At 35.7% G+C, this 21476-nt stretch overlaps 1 pseudogene; it reads left to right on the top strand.

Moving 5' to 3' along the window:
* Positions 1-1985: 1985 nt before the first annotated feature.
* Positions 1986-3105, top strand: LOC149172159 (UDP-xylose transporter 3 pseudogene; annotated as a pseudogene).
* The last annotated feature ends 18371 nt before the right edge of the window (positions 3106-21476 follow it).

The following is a 21476-nucleotide window of genomic DNA, read 5'->3' as shown; positions in this document are numbered from 1 at the left end:
GTTGGGTCATTAGCATTGGTTGATATTTCACATATCACCATTCATATATTTTTCTCAATGCGTGGTAAATCTATCTATGTGAATATAATATCAGTTTATAGTGGAAGCATGAACCCTAAATTCATGATCCTAATGATTGCAATGTCGAAAGAAATTAAACTTGGATCTGCATTGGCCTGTGACTTGTTGGTAAAATTCATCGATGCACATACATAGTTGAGGAAACTAAATAATTGTTGTAACATTTGTATTGCAGTGGACAAGTGAAACCGTTCTAGCCTCTTCCCAAGGGAGTGTTGTGTTTAACATGGTATCGTAGATCATGCAAGTGACTCATCAGAGTGGCACAACGGAAGCATCAAGATTATTCATAATCAGAGTTATTAATGTGGGGAACCTCAACGTTTGTGGATTATCAAGGATTGAAATAGTTTTTCACGCACATCATCAAGCAATACTCCTTCACCTAAACCGATTCATTTATCCTCTTAGAGAACATCAAAATTCATATTAGCATCGAAATCATCAAAAACACATCCAATAAGTCCTGCTTTCATGACATCTTCCTAGGCATTCCAATGATGTTTAATAGCATTTTTTTTTCTTCTTGGAAAACACTTTGCTATTTCAACCCATTTGTTGTCGAGTTCTGCATTTGACCAACATTTTCTCTTCCTCTATTTCCCACACATCTCACTTGATATTGGGTTGCAAATCGTTATTCCACCATGCAATGAGGGAAGGAATTCGACCCAACTATCTACTAGAGGATTTTCGGGTAGTTATCAAGCATTGCGTTTCTTAGTTTTGTTCATATTTACACCCATAGAAATGTTATTTTGGAAGTAGTTTTGTGTTATGCGAGCTGATGACCAAATATTATATTAGGCACTAGTTGTTATATGTAATGAGGTTATTACCGCTCTTGGTTCGTGTGTACGTTGATTCCTGGTGAAAGCCATTCGATATCTGTATTTGAGTTCAATTCTTACAAAAGGAATGATGGACACATGGAACAAGCTCTTTTAAGAAAGGTATGTGCAAAAAAATGATCGAGTAGATGGAAGGAGTTCGAGTCACACCAAGCCTAGAATCCTTTTGTATTATATTATTTTTAATTCTTAAACTCATTTTTCTCTCTAAGATGATGGCATATATTGGCTAGTCATTCTGCTAGCGGTGAAATGTTGTGCATAAATTGTGAACATCGTGAAGGTATGTATACAATTATGAATTGAATAAGTAATGTGCATTAGTGTTGATAAAGTTATGCGTGCATTAAATGAAAAAAAATTCCATTCGAAGAGTCCAGACAGCGCATAAAAAGATATTCCACTAGGAACACATATTGATATTTTGGCATTCTTTAGTATTTTGAGATATAAAAGTCTCTACCAAGAACCAGTTTCCATTGTCTAGTTTGTTGGCTCTGTTATCACTCAAGAAAAAATTTTAAGATTGTTCACATCAGTTCGATTGTTTGTCAAAGGGTTGGTGTCAATTTTAGGTCTAGTCTTTTCATCTTGTTTTAGAGTCTTGTTAAGAGTCTTGCTAGTGTGTCAAATGGGGTCAATTCTCTGTTTTAGTCTATCATTGGTCTCACATCTCACATGGATATCATATGTCCAAACTCCTTTCAAAGCCGAAATTGTCTAGGTGATTTCGTAGCGCCTGTAATCAGTTTAAAGTGGTTTTGCAGCACATAAATCCTTTTCAGCAGTTTCGCAGCGCAACATGTTTTAGATGATTTCGTAGCGCATAATTCATATTTTGCACTGGCTACGCTACGAAATTGGGGATTTGTTCGAATCCATAGCCATTCCTTCACAGCTATCATATCCATCAAAATCCATCAACAGTTGTCAGCCTATACACTTCGTCTATCATATCCGACTGCTTATCCTCATCATTAGGTCGTTAGGTGTCTTGGTACTGGCACATGTTTGCAGTTGTATTTTAATCAGCGGTTTTGGTCGATTCAATCTGGGCGCGCTAGTGGTTACCGGGAGAGCAAAGCGATAATACAGGGCAAACATGACAGAGAGCACGGGGTTTCAGCTGGGAACTGTTGGAGCTTTAAGTCTCTCTGTTATTTCCTCTGTTTCTATAGTCATCTGCAACAAGGCGCTCATCAGCACTCTCGGATTTAGCTTTGCCACAACATTGACCAGCTGGCATCTTCTGGTTACGTTCTGTTCTCTGCATATAGCATTATGGTTGAAACTGTTTGAACATAAGCCATTTGATGCACGGGCTGTAATGGGATTTGGTATTTTGAATGGTATCTCTATTGGACTTCTGAACCTCTGTCTGGGTTTTAACTCTGTTGGATTCTATCAGATGACCAAGTTGGCAATTATTCCTTGTACTGTTCTTTTGGAAACACTCTTTTTCCAAAAGGATTTCAGCCGGAAAATCCAGTTTTCACTTGTGATCCTTTTGGTGGGTGTTGGCATTGCTACTGTCACTGACTTGCAGCTCAATCTTCTAGGATCAGTCTTATCTCTGCTTGCAATAGTGACGACATGCGTTGCACAAATTATGACAAATACCATCCAGAAAAGATTCAAAGTTTCTTCAACACAGCTTTTGTACCAATCATGCCCATATCAAGCAACGACTTTGTTCATTACTGGTCCCTTTGTTGATGGGCTTTTGACAAACGAAAATGTGTTTGCATTTAAGTATACGCCTCATGTTCTAATTTTCGTTGTTTTATCCTGTTTGATCTCCGCGTCTGTCAACTTCAGTACATTCCTTGTGATTAGCAAGACATCTCCAGTCACATATCAAGTTCTAGGGCACTTGAATACTTGCTTGGTTCTGGCACTTGGCAATGATAATTATGCTGCAAGGCAACAATATCAGCGCGCAGACAGTTTCCAAACAAATAGCTCCCGAAATCGTTGTGTTGATTCCGTTGCAGGATCTGCTCCTCCAGAAGCCAAGGATACACAGGATGCTCAACTGTGTCCAATCTGCCTGATGAATGCTAAAGATCTTGCTTTTGGATGCGATCATCAGACCTGTTATGACTGTGGACAGAACATTGTTACATGCCCTATATGTCGCAGTGATATCACAACTAGGATAAAATTGTATTAAAGTCAATGCAGATTTCGCAGAAAGATAAATATCTATTATGACTTGGCCATCTGAAATACGCCGAATTGGGGCTGGATTTGCATGGGTCCATGTTCTATTGTGTGGATTTGCATAGTAGCTACGATAAGGGAAGCTATGAGAACGAGCATGACTTAGCTGTTGTAGTGCAAGATTTCATGGAAAATGGAAGCTCTGGGCAGGATGGCAGTTGTTACAGCAGCGACATCAACTCCGGCACAACCAACTTTTTAAAGCTTGTAGTAAGTATTAAGTGTCACACGGAATTTGTCAAGGGTGCGGACACGACTGACCTTCCTAGAAGTCTAAGACATTCTAATGACAAACAAGACAAAATGGAGTGATCTTTCTCTAAATACACCTTTTACAACATGAAGATTACAAGTGTTTAGGCTTACCTTATTCCAAAACGCTGTTGTTGTAGTTTGTCCTTGCCAATCCGGATGAGCTCCTCCTTCAAGTCAATTCCTGCAACCACAAACAATCAAACAATTACCAAGCACTTGCATTTCATATAATAAAACATATATTCAACATGCAGACCAAGGAACACATGAAATAACTCATTAACACAAGCTATTGAGAAAAATAAACCAGTTTGTATTAATAACGAAACAAAGAAACTCTTACAACCTGGCCTTGGTGTTGTGCAAGTTCCTCCCAGGGTCCATCAAGGGTTTTCCTCTACTTTGACAAAGCTCACCCACTTCCAAGTAGAATCAAATGAAGACAATCTCTCCTCACAAAGGCTCTAATGGAAGACCTAAATCCTGCAGCATTTACCCAAAGAAAATGTATAGCTCCAACCTCTCTTCCCTCTGGCTCAATGTCTTTATTTATAGTGCTGTAAAGAGGTTATTCAGGTCCACTATCAATGGGATCATCCCCCTCTATGGGTGGGATAGCTCCCTTATTGATGGGATAAGTTCCCTCTTAATAGAGATACATGAACCAACTGGAGGCGCATCCATTTCATCAAACCGACCTCTAGAATGTTCTAGAAGTAACCACAAGTAACTTTTTTAAGATGAAACTCGCACATTTTGCCTTTTACAGAAGGACACACCTGTCCCTTAACATACAGAGCGTCCATGGACGCAGCTTTTGTGAACATGGTCAGCGTCCCCGCAGGTAAGGCTAGAGAGAACCTGCGACCCCAGAGATAAACATAGTTTTTACAAGACTTTCTCTCTTCTTTGAGTTTGAGATGGATAACAGAGGCATGAGACTTGCCTAAAAGGGGTAGCATGACTGTTGATTTGAGCCATACTAACTGTAAGTAGTCAAGGTGACATTTTTTAGTGTAACATTAAGGGCCTGAAGACTTCGGTGATGCCATTCGAGAAGGATTTGCTCTCTATGATACAAGCTCTCATTCTATCCAATAAAATTGATTTTCATTGCTCAAGGGAAGGGATTTGCAAGGCTATTTGTATCAAGAACACTAATAAATGGACTCTGTAAGCATCACAGAATGGACGAAGCTCAACAAATCTTCTATGAGATACCAAAATGGGGTTTGAGCCCTGATGTTATTACATACAGCACATTGATGGATGGACTCTGCAAAGCGGGTTTTTCCAGTGAGGCAATTAACTTATTTAAACAGATGATAGATAGTGGTCATGTCCCTGATATGATTACATATAACACCCTCATGGATAAATTGTGCAAGGATCACACACCGGAAGAGGTCGAGAGACTATTGCATGAATCTTTATAAAGGTTTTCCATCAAAGCTGTGGCATATTCAACAGTAAGCAACTTCTGTTAAGATACTGCTGAAAGGCACTTGGCAAGATTCAGTACTGGTGAGCGAATTGCAATTGATAAAATGTGGGAGTGACTTTGGCAATAATGTGTTAGGGAAGCTATCTAAGACGGGTTTTGTGGCTGAGCTTGATGAAGCGACCTTAGTGCAATTTTGATAAGAGTGCAGTTGGTATTTAACCTGAAACTCATTTGGTTTAGTGGCCTGCACAATCCTTATTAAATGCACCAGTATTTCTGATATAAAATGGGTTAGGCTTAGCAATTAGTATGGTGCAACTTTCAACTGATGAAGTGCCCCAGGTATTTTCAATAAATTGTTCACATCAATAATCTGGAATTGGTTTGCTCAAGTCAATTGTGAAGCATTTGAGGTCTATTGGATACAACTCTGCAGTTTGTAAGTCAGAGTGGAAGGGAACTGATAAAGTTCCAGGGGGTGAATATGAGTACATAGATGTTATACTGGAAGGTGATGACAGAGCCACTGAACGCCTGATCATTGACATTGACTTTCAGAGTCATTTTGAAATTACAAGACCCATTCTATCATATGATGAACTCAGATATCAAACCTATGGCTGGGCCTACAAATTTGAAGGAGCTGCAAACTTATCGAAATAAAGTCGCAGATTCAAGCATTGTTTATGTAGGCTGTCCGGTGACTGTGGCATAAATGAATACAATTTCAGAATCATAAATCCTCACTCAGCTCTGAAAAGCTTTGGAGCAGTTGAAAGAGTTTTTGCCTTTACACATAAAAGAGGTGGACAGCACATCAAGGACGTGGCCATCTGTTACATTTTGGATAATCAAGGATAAAGGACATGCCTCTTTGGATTCGAATATTTTGAGGAAAACTAAAGACCGACAAACAGGGGCAGTTTCCTATGTTTCAGGGCATTGGAAAACATGTGATATCGAAGAGCAACATGAAGCATTAAAGGTCCATCACAGCCACCGCCAGAAGGGAACCAGATGTCAGAGAACGAAAATGATTGTAGACCAAGGCTGTTATGGAATTAGAGTCCTATTTGATTTAGAAGTCTAGAAGATCTAGTAGAATTAGAATCTTAATTGTTTTAGGATTCCAGAGCTGTCAATTAGTAGTCAGTTGTAATTATTAGTTAGTTAAAGTGTTAGTAGGTGTCATCATAGGCAGAATTGGAGTTCCCCTCACGCTGGAGGAGGAACCTCAGTTAGGTGGAAGAGCTCTATATATAGCTGAAACAGCAATGTAATCAGGGTTGGAAACTTTATAACAGAGCATAGTATTTGGCTTATGTAAAGACTGACTTTTTAGTAATAGAATTTTGATTTTACTTCTTAGGATTCATGAAGGATTTCTTATATTCAGAATGTGTGATGTTTTCCTTTTCTTAGTTTTGTCTCCAGTAGTATGGATGTATAATCACTCAGAATTCACTGAATGTGCTTTGATTTCCTGTATGCATCTGTAAACTGTGGTTCCATATGAGTGAAGGTTCTGAATATTCAAATGTTGAATGCCCTGACTTCCATGTAAGGTCAAGATCTTTGTTATTTTGAGGTGTTGTTGACTCCATAGGCCCAATGGATACTTGTTTAATGTATTTCCAGCATTCATATTTGTCACAATTATTCTACAAGAGTTAGCCATCTTATTTTAAACCAAAATCATTATTATACCCAGAGAGAGCCCTCTCACGTTGAGGAGGCTAAGCCTCAGCCTAAAGTAGGTTTGAAATAGTTACTTAGAGTCAACCTGACCAGCAGCCTATCAGGGGCCTGATTTTGAGATAACAGGCTCCTTGCAAGAAATAATTATAGTGTTGAAGGAATACTCAAACTTCTTATTGGCCTGGTTCAATGATTTTTTTTACTCCTTGATGCTTATTTGTTAACTTTGAGTCTTTATTTTTTCTAAGACAATGGCGAGACTTAATGATTTTTTAGAGTTACTAAGCACTCTAATCCTGTCCACCACTGTAGACACAGTCAAATAAGAAAAACCACTCTTGCTGACATTCAAACATGTCTACAAGATGCTCAAGAAAAGATTGAGTTTCTACAAATTGAACTCAGTTCCAGCAAGAAGAGATACAACGAAATAAACATCATTTTCAACATGTTTTTGTTCAAACATAGAGACAAACACCCATAAATAACCAAAAAGTGATGAAATCATTAAGGTTGAAGTTGATTCACTTTCAATACGTAATGAAGGAGCAGATTTATAGAAAGAAGTAGAAATTCAGGTTCCACTTCCCAAGCCCATTATCATACCTTGGGAAGAGCTTGATAGCAACCAAAACAGAACTAGTCATGGATATGATAAGGATGTTTCCTCTCACATTCCAAATTAGTCAAAACCTATCTAGTTCTAGAGTGTTGGATTTCTTTATGACAGTTCAACTTCAGCTCTTCTAGATTCTGGTCCTCTTCCATAACAGATCGTTAAATGCCAACATTGTCACAAAGTTGGCCATATGAAAGATCATTGTTTTGATCTTCATCCATGTCAGAATTTTCATAAAACCACTCATTATTCAAACAGATGCTTCAATAATGTATTATAAATGTACATTTATGTTAATAGTAAATGAAATTCATGATTTACCTTTCATATATTGTCTATGTTTAACACTCAGTAGTTGCAGGACCTCCAGGAGCCAAACAACCACTCCAGGTTCCATAACCCTAAGTTAACTTGCCTTTTTAGTGATATGGACTATGATTCACTTGCATAACAATGCAAGTCAGGGACTGCAGTCCTCCATTCACATGCATGACCTTGCCTCCCAGCAACTACAATCTAGAATTCCCAGTTCTTTGCATGCCACCCTAGAATCTGAGCCACTTTTTCAAGGATAGGATCCATATCTCTACCTATAACTTGATAAAACTTTCTAGAATGATGAATGACACTAGGGAAAATCCATTAACACAAAACTTAGATAAGAACTTGACCTAACCAGGCATAACCATGATAAACATTCTGTCAAAAACATGGTGAACATGAAATCTACAGGTTATGAATGCATATCTGAACATATAGATCTGAAACTTATCTGAGAATCATCAAGAAAGTATAATGATCTCTCACAATATCTTAAATAACATCTATTAGGTCATGCATTAAATAACCATTCATTTACCAATCAAAACGTGATAAGAGCCATAACTAGAATCTAGCATAAAACCATGTTTATAACCAACATATAACCAAGATAATAAGCATTATAAATAAAAATCAAAGCCACATCATAGCAAGTACATTTACTCATAAAATACATGAAGAAATTATCTCTTATTAACATATGCAAAAGCCAACCAAGCTAGGGACTTCCATGTACCACCCCACCATAGATTGGATTGAACCAAATCTTTCTTTCAGCCAATCACCCCCATGCCATATTCCAATCATGAATGTGGGATCTCATGGGATAAATTAAGACATAAAAAACCAAGGGAACCCAAAGGTTAAACGAACTCCACCCTCATGCTACCCTGATCTCACCTGAATCGGTCCTGAGATCACAAAACCAAACCAAGTTTGGATGCCTTAGAATTCCTTCACCATCCCTTGAGAAATTTTCATGTCTCCATTCACCTATTGAGGTCTTCCAGGAGAAAACCATCTCCACCCACAACCCTTGGGATTTTCCTTAGACCACCTCACTTGGATCCAAAACCTTTTGGAAATTCAAAGCTCAACTAAGAATGAATCTCATCACACCATGACTATCTAGAAATGGCAAGGCAAGGATGAAACCGCTATGAAACCAGGAAAAAACGATGCAAATGATACCAAGTGAACCAAATCCACACATTCATGTACAATGCATGCCAAAAATAGCTAGGAAATCACACATGCAACCCGTTACCTGAAAGTATTCTTGTTGAAGCCACTTGATCCAACTCTTCCTTGCGTTTTCCTTTCTTTACTTTTCTTTCTTTCTTGCTTTCTTTCTTTCTCCTATTGGTGCTCTTCTTCTTTCTAAAACCAATTCCAAATATCAACTGACAAAAGGCCCCAAACTAATGCTCTGATGCCTTTTAATTATTGATGCATCTAATATCTTCACGTTTCCTCTATTTCCCTTCAATTTCATCCTCACATGCAATGTGTGACCTTTTATCTCCCTTTTCTCCTATTTTCCTTTATTTTCATAAATAAATTCTAATAATTTCCACTTTTCCTTTTCGAAGCCTTTGGCAATGCCTTTTCAAATTTCCCCTTAGCCATAGTAAACAAGTGATGCCCACTAGGATGTTTTGCCCAAGATTCATCTTGGAATACGTATCCCAAGACCTTGGTCTTATTTTGCCTTTATTACATGAACTTTTAACCTGGGGTTGTTACAAATGGAGTGAGATAAACATTAAGGTATTCACTTCAAAAAAACCATGAAGAACAAGAAGGTCATCTTTCTAACCGAATGGTAGTTACAACAAGTATTTATAGGCTAATCTTCGGGATTGAAGCAAATGATTCCCTACACAAACTTTTTTTTGAACTCCTAGCATAATTCCAATTTTTTTACAATATGAGATTCTCCTTTTCTTCTCTTTTAATCATAATGCAAGGTGAAATATTTCTGAGTCTCAATATGATTTCTTCTCACATACTTGCTACATTTTTGGGTACATTTTGAGTTTTCTCTATATTACTCTTCATTGATAATTTTTCTAGAAGATGGTAACCAAATTCCACATTGTGAATTATTTGTATTGAAATACAATTCACGCAAACTATGCTAACAAAAAGAGCAAATCAATGTTTATTTGTTAGTTGATTAGGGAATTATATGGTTAGTCTATAAAAGTCAATCAACTTTTGATGTCAAATTCGTTTTATTTCCTTTATGTATACATGTTTTTTCATTTAATGTTGTGCACACGGTTGACATTTCCCTAGGGTGGAAATGTAACATTGTTTATAGGTAAAAATATTAAAAGTTTATTTTGTGATTTTTTTAATACTAGAGGAATTGACAACGGGGTCGGGCTCATACTCATTTGACACAAGGACGATTCTGATCGCTGCCACTATATCTCTAGGTGTAACTACCCCCACCCCCCATCACTAGGATGACACAAGTTTGATAGTCAAGGAAATTGAACATGAGACCTTCATCACTCACATAACTTTCAGATATCATGGGCTTGCCAAATGAACCGCCCCTATGATTTGATTTTAAATTTCATCCTTGTATTTTTATATACACATTTGTTTTCCTTCGACAATGTGGAAATGGTTGAATGTTAGAGTGCTAAAATTCGATAATTATATTTATAAAAACATGATTTTTTTGTTTGTTATATATGCATTTTATCTCATCATTAATGCACTACAAAATTAATAATTAAATTAGTAATAATAAATTTTATTATAAATTAATTAATTAATTGATGATAATTTAGTAAATAAAAATAATTAAATAATTACTCATGCTATAATTAAAAAAAATCAATAAATCAATAATAATGTGGTGATATTGATATTAACACAAATTAATTTTGACATTAACCATGCAAAACATATATAATATGATGCCAAGAAGATGCAAAGAAATAATAATGATGTAGAGTTGATGCTAACATGAAAAATGATTCGTGTAATATGATGTTAAGTAAAAAAAAAAAAAGAATATAATATTTCTTACATGATGAAAAAATGATGTAAAATAATGCTAATAAGACGAAAACTAAGTACTCACTCCTCCTATAAGGATGTTGGCAGTGATGATGGCAATGATGTCTCCTATATGAGGAATTATAATGAAACTCATACATGTCATTCCTCCTATCAAATGTACCTAATGATCTCCCACCTCTAACTATGTCCCCTCTATCCAACTTGTATTTTGACCGAGACCTACTACCATATGCCCCATTAGTCTTCTCTTCATGTTCTTAACCAATCCTTAGTTTTCCCTGTCTCTACAAGTCTAACAAACTCTGAAGGATGATTTCATTGACCTCTACCTGCTTTTCTTGAGTCCTTGCAAGTCTTTCATGAACCTGAACCAACCTATCATTGTCTACCTTGCAACTTATGATCTCTGCCCTAAAACGCCTTAATGTATCTGCTATATCAGGAGAATACACATCTCCTTGTTTCCCACCTTATCTGTAGGAAGAGTTATGTGAACTGTAGTCCACCATTTTTCTCGTCATCTTGATTCTCTTCTTCTTGTAAGCATGCCATGTTAGAGAAACAAAATAGATACCATAACCAAAAGTGTACCTCAATGATGTTCAGGGAAGACTTATCTTGTTTTAAAAATCAATCTGAATTAGCATGATACATGTATAATCATAATCATATCAATATGTTGACATCATGCATGACAATACCAACTGTATACTATAACCTCGTGCATGACAACCATAACCATGACAACACATGCATACCAACATGCATCTAGCCCATTTTGTCAAAGTGTTTAAACCATGCTCTGATACCAATCTATAATGCCACCTCCCACATTTACCCAATTTCACTATCCTACTAGGCTAAACATGAGCTGAGGGATGTTATGACATGAATCAACCTCCTAAGTATAGTTAAGGAAGTAGAATTGAAACGTTGAAACTTTACTGATCTTCCTCAGTGTTGGACACCTAATCCGCTAAGGGTTAAGGTGTGGAAGTTGGACAATCAAATGGAGTCCAAGAGACGTTGGAAGATGAATCCAACAGTCACAAGAATGTATTATAAATGTACATCTATATTAATAGTAAATGAAATTCATGATTTACCTTTCATATCTTGTCTATGTTTAACATGGTATCAGAGTGTCAGGTCTTTAAGTATGAATTTCCTATGCTCTGGATTTCTCAGATGTGTCTAACAATCCTTTCCATAATGTCTTTGTGCCTACTCCTCGCCAACGACCTTTCCATTAAGTTCTTACCATACTAGCGTATCCTGGATTTGAAGTTCAAAGGGAATAAAAAATAATCTGTCGCTGTATTGAATTCCACAAAGGTGAATGAAGCAATGAATTTCTCCTTCTCTTATGTGTTTTACAAATGCATTGAAGCTCCTTTTGTTATGTACGTTGGTTCATATGTTGAATATATATGTGTTGTATTCATATATGCACATTGTATTAATGTTTTGAAAGCCACACTCTCTTCTTTGCGATGTCCTTTGGATAATTCATGTGGAATGTTTTCCTAATATGGCAAAGTTGCAATGAATATGTGTTGAAGTCTCTTTTGATGCCTATGTGAGGAGTTGATATGAGTCACCAAGTTTTTTAAAACCATAAGAAAAAGTTGGGTCATTAGCATTGGTTGATATTTCACATATCACCATTCATATATTTTTCTCAATGCGTGGTAAATTTATCTATGTGCATATAATATCAGTTTATAGTGGAAACATGAACCGTGAATTCATGATCCTAATGATTGCAATGTCGAAGGAAATTACACTTGCATCTGCATTGGCCTATGACTTGTTGGTAAACTTCATCGGTGCACATACATAGTTAAGAAAACTAAATAATTGTTGTAACATTTGTATTGCAATGGACAAGTGAAACCGTTCTAGCCTCTTCCCAAGGGAGTGTTGTGTTTAACATGGTATCGTAGATCATGCAAGTGACTCATCGAAGTGGCACAACGGAAGCATCAAGATTATTCATAATCAAAGTTATTAATGTGGGGAACCTCAACATTTGTGGATTATCAAGGATTGAAATAGTTTTTCACGCACATCATCAAGCAGTACTCCTTCACCTAAACCAATTCATTTATCCTCGTAGAGAACATAAAAATTCATATTAGCATCGAAATCACCAAAACCACATCCAATAAGTCCTGCTTTCATGACATCTTCCTAGGAATTCCAATGATGTTTAATAGCATTCTTTTTTCTTCTTGGAAAACACTTTGCTATTTCAACCCATTTGTTGTCGAGTTCTACATTTGACCAACATTTTCTCTTCCTCTATTTCCCACACATCTCACTTGATATTGGGTTGCAAATTGTTATTCCACCATGCAATGAGGGAAGGAATTCGACCCAACTGTCTACTAGAGGATTTTCGGGTAGTTATCAAGCACTGTGTTTCTTAGTTTTGCTCATATTTACACCCATAGAAATGTTATTTTGGATGTAGTTTTGTATTATGCGAGCTGATGACCAAATATTATATTAGGCACTAGTTGTCATATGTAATGAGGTTATTACTGCTCTAGGTTCGTGTGTACGCTGATTCCTGGTGAAATCCATTCGATATCTGTATTTGAGTTATAATTCATACAAAAGGAATGATGGACACATGGAACAAGCTCTTTTAAGAAAGGTATGTGCAAAAAATGATCGAGTAGAGGGAAGGAGTTCGAGTCACAACAAGCCTAGAATCCTTTTGTAATATATTATTTTTAATGCTTAAACTCATTTTTCTCTCTAAGATGATGGCATATATTGGCTGGTCATTCTGCTAGCGGTGAAATGTTGTGCATAAGTTGTGAACATCATGAAGGTATGTATACAATTATGAATTGAATAAGTAATGTGCATTAGTGTCGATAAAGTTATGCATGCATTAAATGAAAAAAATTTCCATTCGAGAGTCCAGACAGCGCATAAAAAAATATTCCACTGGGAACACATATTGATATTTTGGCATTCTTTAGTATTTTGATATATAAAAGTCTCTACCAAGAACCAGTTTCCATTGTCTAGTTTGTTGGCTCCTTGCAAGAAATAATTATAGTGTTGAAGGAATACTCAAACTGATTATTGGCTTGGTTAAATGATTTTTTTGACTCCTTGATGCTTATTTGTTAACTTTAAGTCTTTATTTTTTCTAAGACAATGGCGAGACTTAATGATTTTTTAGAGTTACTAAGCACTCTAATCCTGTCCACCATTGTAGACACAGTCAAATAAGAAAAATCACTCTTTCTGACATTCAAACATGTCTACAAGATGCTCAAGAAAAGATTGAGTTTCTACAAATCGAACTCAGTTCCAGCAAGAAGAGATACAACAAAATAAACATCATTTTGAACATGTTTTTGTTCAAACATAGAGACAAACACCCATCAATAACCAAAAAGTGATGAAATCATTAAGGTTGAAGTTGATTCACATTCAAAACCTAATGAAGGAGTAGATTTATAGAAAGAAGTAGAAATTCAAGTTCCACTTCCCAAGCCCATTATCATACCTTGGGAAGAGCTTGATAGCAACCAAAACAGAACTTGTCATGGATATGATAAGGATGTTTCCTCTCATATTCCAAATTAGTCAAAACCTATCTAGTTCGAGAGTGTTGGATTTCTTTATGACAGTTCAACTTCAGCTCTTCTAGATTCTGGTCCTCTTCTACAATAGATTGTTAAATGCCAACATTGTCACAAAGTTGGCCATATGAAAGATCATTGTTTTGATCTCCATCCATGTCAGAATTTTCATAAAACCACTCATTATTCAAACAGATGCTTCAATAATGTATTATAAATGTACATCTATGTTAATAGTAAATGAAATTCATGATTTACCTTTCATATATTGTCTATGTTTAAAACTCGGGAGTTGCAGGACCTCCAAGAGCCAAACAACCACTCCAGGTTCCATAACCCTAAGTTAACTTGCATTTTTAGTGATATGGACCATGGTTCACTTGCATAACAAGGCAAGTTAGGGATTGTAGCCCTCCAGTCACATGCATGACCCTGCCTCCCAGCAACTACAATCTAGAATTCCCAGTTCTTTGCATGCAACCCTAGAATCTGAGCCACTTTTTCAAGGATAGGATCCATGCCTCTGCCTATAACTTGATAAAACTTTCTAGAATGATGAATGACACTAGGGAAAATCCATTAACACAAAACTTAGATAAGAACTTGACCTAACCAGGCATAACCATGATAAACATTCTGTCAAACACATGGTGAACATGAAATCTACAGGTCATGAATGCATATCTGAACATAGAGATATGAAACTTATCTGAGAATCATCAAGAAAGTCTAATGATCTCTCAAAATATCTTAAATAACATCTATTATGTCATGCATCAAATAACCATTCATTTACCAATCAAAACATGATAAGAGCCATAACTAGAATCTAGCATATAACCAAGATAATAAGCATTATAGATAAAAATCAAAGCCACATCATAACAAGTACATTTACTCATAAAATACATGAAGAAATTAGCTCTTATTAACATATGCAAAAGCCAACCAAGCTAGGGACTTCCATGTACCACCCCACCATAGATTGGATTGAACCAAATATTTCTTTCAGCCAATCACCCCCATGCCATATTCCAAGCATGAATGTGGGATCTCATGGGATAAATTAAGACATAAAAAACCAAGGGAATCCAAAGGTTAAACGAACTCCACCCTCATGCTACTGTGATCTCACCTAAACCGGTCCCGAGATCACAAAAGTGAACCAAGATTGGATGCCTTAGAATTCCTTCCCCATCCCTTGAGAAATTTTCATGTCTCCATCGACCTATTGAGGTCTTCCAGGAGAAAACCATCTCCACCCACAACCCTTGGGATTTTCCTTAGACCACCTCACTTGGATCCAAAACCTTTTGGAAATTCAAAGCTCAAATAAGAATGAATCTCATCACACCATGGCTATCTAGAAATGGCAAGGCAAGGATGAAACCGCTACGAAACCAGGAAAAAACGATGCAAATGATACCAAGTGAACCAAATACACGCATGAATGTACAATGCATGCCAAAAATAGCTAGGAAATCACACATGCAACCCGTTACCTGAAAGTATTCTTGTTGAAGCCACTTGATCCAACTCTTCCTTGCGTTTTCCTTTCTTTACTTTTCTTTCTTTCTTGCTTTCTTTCTTTCTCCTATTGGTGCTATTCTTCTTTCTAAAACCAATTCCAGATCTCAACTGACAAAAGGCCCCAAACTAATGCTCTGATGCCTTTTAATTATTGATGCATCTAATATCTTCATGTTTCCTCTATTTCCCTTCAATTCCATCCTCACATGCAACGTGTGACCTTTTATCTCCCTTTTCTCCTATTTTCCTTTATTTTCATAAATAAATTCTAATAATTTCCAATTTTCCTTTTCAAAGCCTTTGGCAATGCCTTTTCAAATTTCCCCTTAGCCATAGTAAACAACAAGTGATGCCCACTAGGATGTTTTGCCCAAGATTCATCTTGGAATACGTATCCCATGACCTTGGTCTTATTTTGCCTTTATTACATGAACTTTTAACCTGGGATTGCTACAAACGGAGTGAGATAAACATTAAGGTATTCACTTCCAAAAAACCATGAAGACCAATAAGGTCATCTTTGTAACCGAATGGTAGTTACAACAAGTATTTATAGGCTAATCTTAGGGATTGAAGCAAATGATTCCCTACACAAACTCCTTTTTGAACTCCTAGCATAATCCCACACCTAGCATAATTCCAATTTTTTTACAATATGAGATTCTCCTTTTCTTCTCTTTTAATCATAATGCAAGGTGAAATATTTTTGAGTCTCAATATGATTTCTTCTCACGTCCTTGCTACATTTTTGGGTACATTTTGAGTTTCTCTATATTACTCTTCATTGATAATTTTTCTAGAAGATTTTCCATAGAAGATGGTAACCAAATTCCACATTGTGAATTATTTGTATTGAAATACAATTCACACAAACTATGCTAACAAAAAGAGCAAATCAATGTTTATTTGTCAGTTGATTAGGGAATTATATGGTTAGTCTATAAAATTCAATCAACTTTTGATGTCAAATTCATTTTATTTCCTTTATGTATACATGTTTTTTCATTTAATGTTGTGCACACGGTTGACATTTCCCTAGGGTGGAAATGTAACATTGTTTATAGGTAAAAATATTAAAAGGTTATTTTGTGATTTTTTTAATACTAGAGGAATTGACAACGAGGTCGGGCTCTGTTAGGCTCCTATACTACTAGTGTAACCCCTTATTGTTATTAGTACAACCCACTTATTATATTTATGTACCCATGTAGTGCCCATATTGTTATTATTGTGCCCCATAGAAGCCCACTATTGTTATTATTGTGCCCCATAGAAGCCCACTATTGTTATTATTGTGCCCTTACATTATTATTTTTATGTCGGCTCTAGTTATGTTATCACCCCTTAGACTCCTATATATAGAAAGGAGGTATTTTCATTTGTATCATCCAAGAATTGTTCATTTATGTAATGTAAAGGAGGTTGCCCCCTAGAAGAGGCTAATTCTAAGGTGTGGATCTCTCTTTTCTATCTTTTTGTAAGCTGGTTTCATAACATTTGGTATCAGAGCTTTGGATTCTAGGGTTTCGCTGGTCCAAACAGGTCATCGTGGCATTTTCGCTATAACTTTTTTCTGTGACGTTTCAGAAGTCGCAAAAAAAACCCATTTGAGAAGAAATCACGTTGAACCTTGGGTCTGAATTTTAGAGCTTTTCGCGTGATATTTACGGAGATATGATCTGAGGAAGTTGGTCCTTTTGCAGACTCCTGAATTACATTCAAAACAGGTGACCTAGGGAAAATCGTCATAACTTTCTCTCTGGGGATTGGATTGAAATTTCATAAGAAGTTACAGAAAGAGGATGGACTGTAGTTTCTTATAGATATTTTTCAGAGCCAAAGGTCGAAATAGTGACACGTGGCACTTCATACAAGTTCGCTCTTCTGGAAAGGTCTATAATTAGGTCATCTTGGGAGATTGTGCATAACTCTTTCTTGGAGAATCCAATTTGGATCAAACTGGTGGCATTGGAAAGAGGACACATAGGGCTACTACAGATCACAACTTCAGAACTTAAAGATCTGAAAGTATAGAGTTACAATCGTTTCAAGATCGAGCTCCTAAAATCAAGAAAAGGAGCAAGAAACATCAAAAGAAGAAGATATATGCCAAGACCCCACCCCTGAGAAAGAAGAAATGAATCAGACCATATCTTGTAAAGCATTGGAAAGAATTACCACTCTTCAAACTCCCAAGATAGAAGGACATATCAAGAAGAAAAAGGTGCAAGAAGTGAAATATCACATCGAGAAAGAAGAAATGAATCCAACGATATCTTTTAATTCATTGGTCGGAATTACCACTCCTCAAACTATCAAGATAGAAGGGCATATCAAGAAGAAAAATGTTCAAGAAGTGAAAGATTGCATTGAGCATCAAGAAATGAATCCGACCATATCTTGTAAAAGATTGGAAGAAATTACCACTCCTCAAACTCTAGAGATAGAAGGACATATCAAGAAGAAAAAGGTTCAAGCAGAGAAAGATCACATCGAGCATCAACAACAAGTTCTCCAGCTTTTAAAGGATAATGCCACTTCGGTGCAAAATCAAACAAAACAACAAGTAGATCAACATCGTAGTAAAAAATGTTTTGATGTAGGTGATTGGGTATTTTTGCTGCTACATCTCAAGCAAGCTATTTATGAGAAGGAAATGTTGGCAATACTACATGCACTTAAAAAATGGCGACCTTACCGAATGGGAAGACTCTTCAAGCATGAGGATGTGGAAGCATTGTTTTGTGCTATTTCTATTATCCAACAAGATTGGATAAACGAAGCAAGGGATGAATGGAATAAGGACGAAGAAGTATGGCCACTTATTCAAAATTTGCAAAAGATCCCAATTCAAACAATATTGCTAGAAATTGAAGAGGAAGGAAAAATCATATTGGAACCTGGAGCAGTCACAGAAACAAGAACCCGACAGCTACGAAATCGATCAATTTTAGAGTATCTCATCAAGTGGAAGAACTTACCCGCTAAAGATTCCACATGGGAGGACAAGAATTTTATACAGAAGCATCAAGAACTACTCAAGCGTTGAGGACAACACTTTTTGAAGGAGAGGGGCATGTTAGGCCCCTATACTACTAGTGTAACCCCTTATTGTTATTAGTACAACCCACTTATTATATTTATGTACCCATGTAGTGCCCATATTGTTATTATTGTGCCCCATAGAAGCCCATTATTGTTATTATTGTGCCCTTACATTATTATTGTTATGTCGGCTCTGATTATGTTATCACCCCTTAGACTCCTATATATAGAAAGGAGGTCTTTTCAATTGTATCATCCAAGAATTGTTCATTTATGTAATGTAAAGGAGGTTGCCCCCTCGAAGAGGTTGAATTCTAAGGCGTGGATCTCTCTTTTCTATCTTTTTGTGAGCTGGTTTCATAACAGGCTCATACTCATTTGACACAAGGACGATTCCGATCGCTACCACTATATCTCTAGGTGTAACTACCCCCACCCCCCATCACTAGGATGACACAAGTTTGATAGTCAAGGAAATTGAACATGGGACCTTCATCACTCACATAACTTTCAGATATCATGGGCTTGCCAAGTGAACCGCCCCTATGATTTAATTTTAAATTTCATCCTTGTATTTTTATATACACATTTGTTTTCCTTCTACAATGTGGAAATGATTGAATGTTAGAGTGCTAAAATTCCATAATTATATTTATAAAAACATGATTTTTTTGTTTGTTATATATGCATTTTATCTCATCATTAATGCACTACAAAATTAATAATTAAATTAGTAATAATAAATTTTATTATAAATTAATTAATGATAATTTAGTAAATAAAAATAATTAAATAATTACTCATGCTATAATTAAAAATAAATAAATAAATAATAATAATAATGTGGTGATATTGATATTAACACAAATTAATTTTGACATTAACAATGACAAACATATATAATATGATACCAAAAAGATGCAAAGAAATAATAATGATGTAGAGTTGATGCTAACATGAAAAATGATTGGTGTAATATGATGTTAAGTAAAAAAATATATATAATATTTCTTACCTGATGGAAAAATGATGTAAAATAATGCTAATAAAATAAAAACTAATGCAAATGAGATGAAAAAATATTACGAAGTTGCAAATTTCAATGCAAAGTGACAAAAGTTCAAAATATCAATGCTAACCTGATGTACATATAACACAAAATACACGGCCTTATATTAACATAGGATGATGATATTATTGATACAACTTACACACTTTTGACACAAATTTGATTTAAAATATAACAAAAAACTAACAATGAAAAATTGATGCAAAAACTAACGTAGAGTTAATGCAATCGCAAAACCTCATCGTAGTGTCATGTTTTGAATTTTCTAAACTAGCCTTTTTCCAAAAAAATGTATTGGGTAATAATTCCAAAGTAGAGTCCCATTTACCAATTGGCATGGATAATTCCATTGTGATGGATCATGATCCCACCTTCATAATCATATTCCAGCAATATTGGTTTAAACTGCAGGGCACACACTTGACACTAATAAATCCATTAGAAAAAGCAAACGTAGAAACTAAGTGTTGGATGAGGTATGCAACAATATGCTCATCTATGGGCTGGCCTTTTTCTTTTAAACCACATTCTGTTTAAAACTAAGCATTTACATATTTTATAATTTTTATTGACTTGCATTTTACTAATTTGAGTTGTTCTTATCTAGTTGTTCTCCAACTATGTGCTTTACCAGACCTAATATTTTATAACTTTTATTTGACTTGTATTTTATTAATTTAAGGAATTGTTCTTATCTAATTGTTCTATTATTTTATTATTTTGAGGAATTGTTGTTATCTAATTGTTCTATTATTTTATAATTTTCATTGACTTTTATTTTGTTAATTGGAGGAATTGTTCTACAATAATTATTGGTTCCACATAATAATTGTTCTTATCTAATTGTCCTATAATAATTATTTTCCACATGTTACCAAATTCATCCCAGGATTGGTCTTCAACATGTCTCCTCGGTATAGTGTGGCCCATCTTCCTTCCATAACTTATAAATGAATATTGGGATTTGGACCTTCGATTGGCCCAAGAACTATCCAAGAATGCCACGCTGTAAAGCATATTATTGTGGCTGGATGAGACAAAATCATATAACCCAATGTGCATTCTTCCACCGGTCCTACTAAAGCTCAAAATGTATATATTCAATGTATATATTATATTGGCATATTCATTATTAAAATCAATGCTGTTATAGGAGGAGGACCCACCATGTGTTGTTGTGTTGTTTTATTTTACAGATTATGAAAATTTCGAGGAGAGTGTTAATATTGGATGCCGATTCCCTTTCTCCTCAAAGTGCAACCTCATATGATCTATGTTCTATCCATTTCATTAATGCATCCTTTGCATAAATATAAATGCAGTTGTTTATAATGCGACTTTTTGAAAGTCTTTTCGATGGGTTTTTCCGGTCGAAATCCGGCAGGAATTTATTGGAATCGCAAGTTTGATAGCTAGTTTCTGCACAATGAAAGCGTCCCAGGGGTTTTCGAGGGTGCTGAATTCAAATATGCAGTTAAAAAACCACTTTAACTGCAACAAATCAAGATTTAACCTCAATTTCTTCCGCCGGATTCCATCACCGGAATCTCCAAAAAGTCGCATTATAGACAACTCCAATATAAATAATGCTCTATCCATCTCATTAATGCATCCTTTGCATAAATATAAATAATTTTTTAACCGTAATTTTCTTTATTATCTCTCATTAACGAAAAAAAAACATTTTAGA

The sequence above is a fragment of the Pinus tabuliformis genome, chromosome 4_2 (assembly GCF_031772625.1).
Source record: "Pinus tabuliformis cultivar Carrire ecotype Pingquan chromosome 4_2, CPIR1, whole genome shotgun sequence".
In the NCBI taxonomy this organism is placed as follows: domain Eukaryota; kingdom Viridiplantae; phylum Streptophyta; class Pinopsida; order Pinales; family Pinaceae; genus Pinus; species Pinus tabuliformis.
The sequence above is the reverse complement of the archived record's forward strand: the minus strand, read 5'-3'. Positions and strand labels throughout refer to the sequence as shown.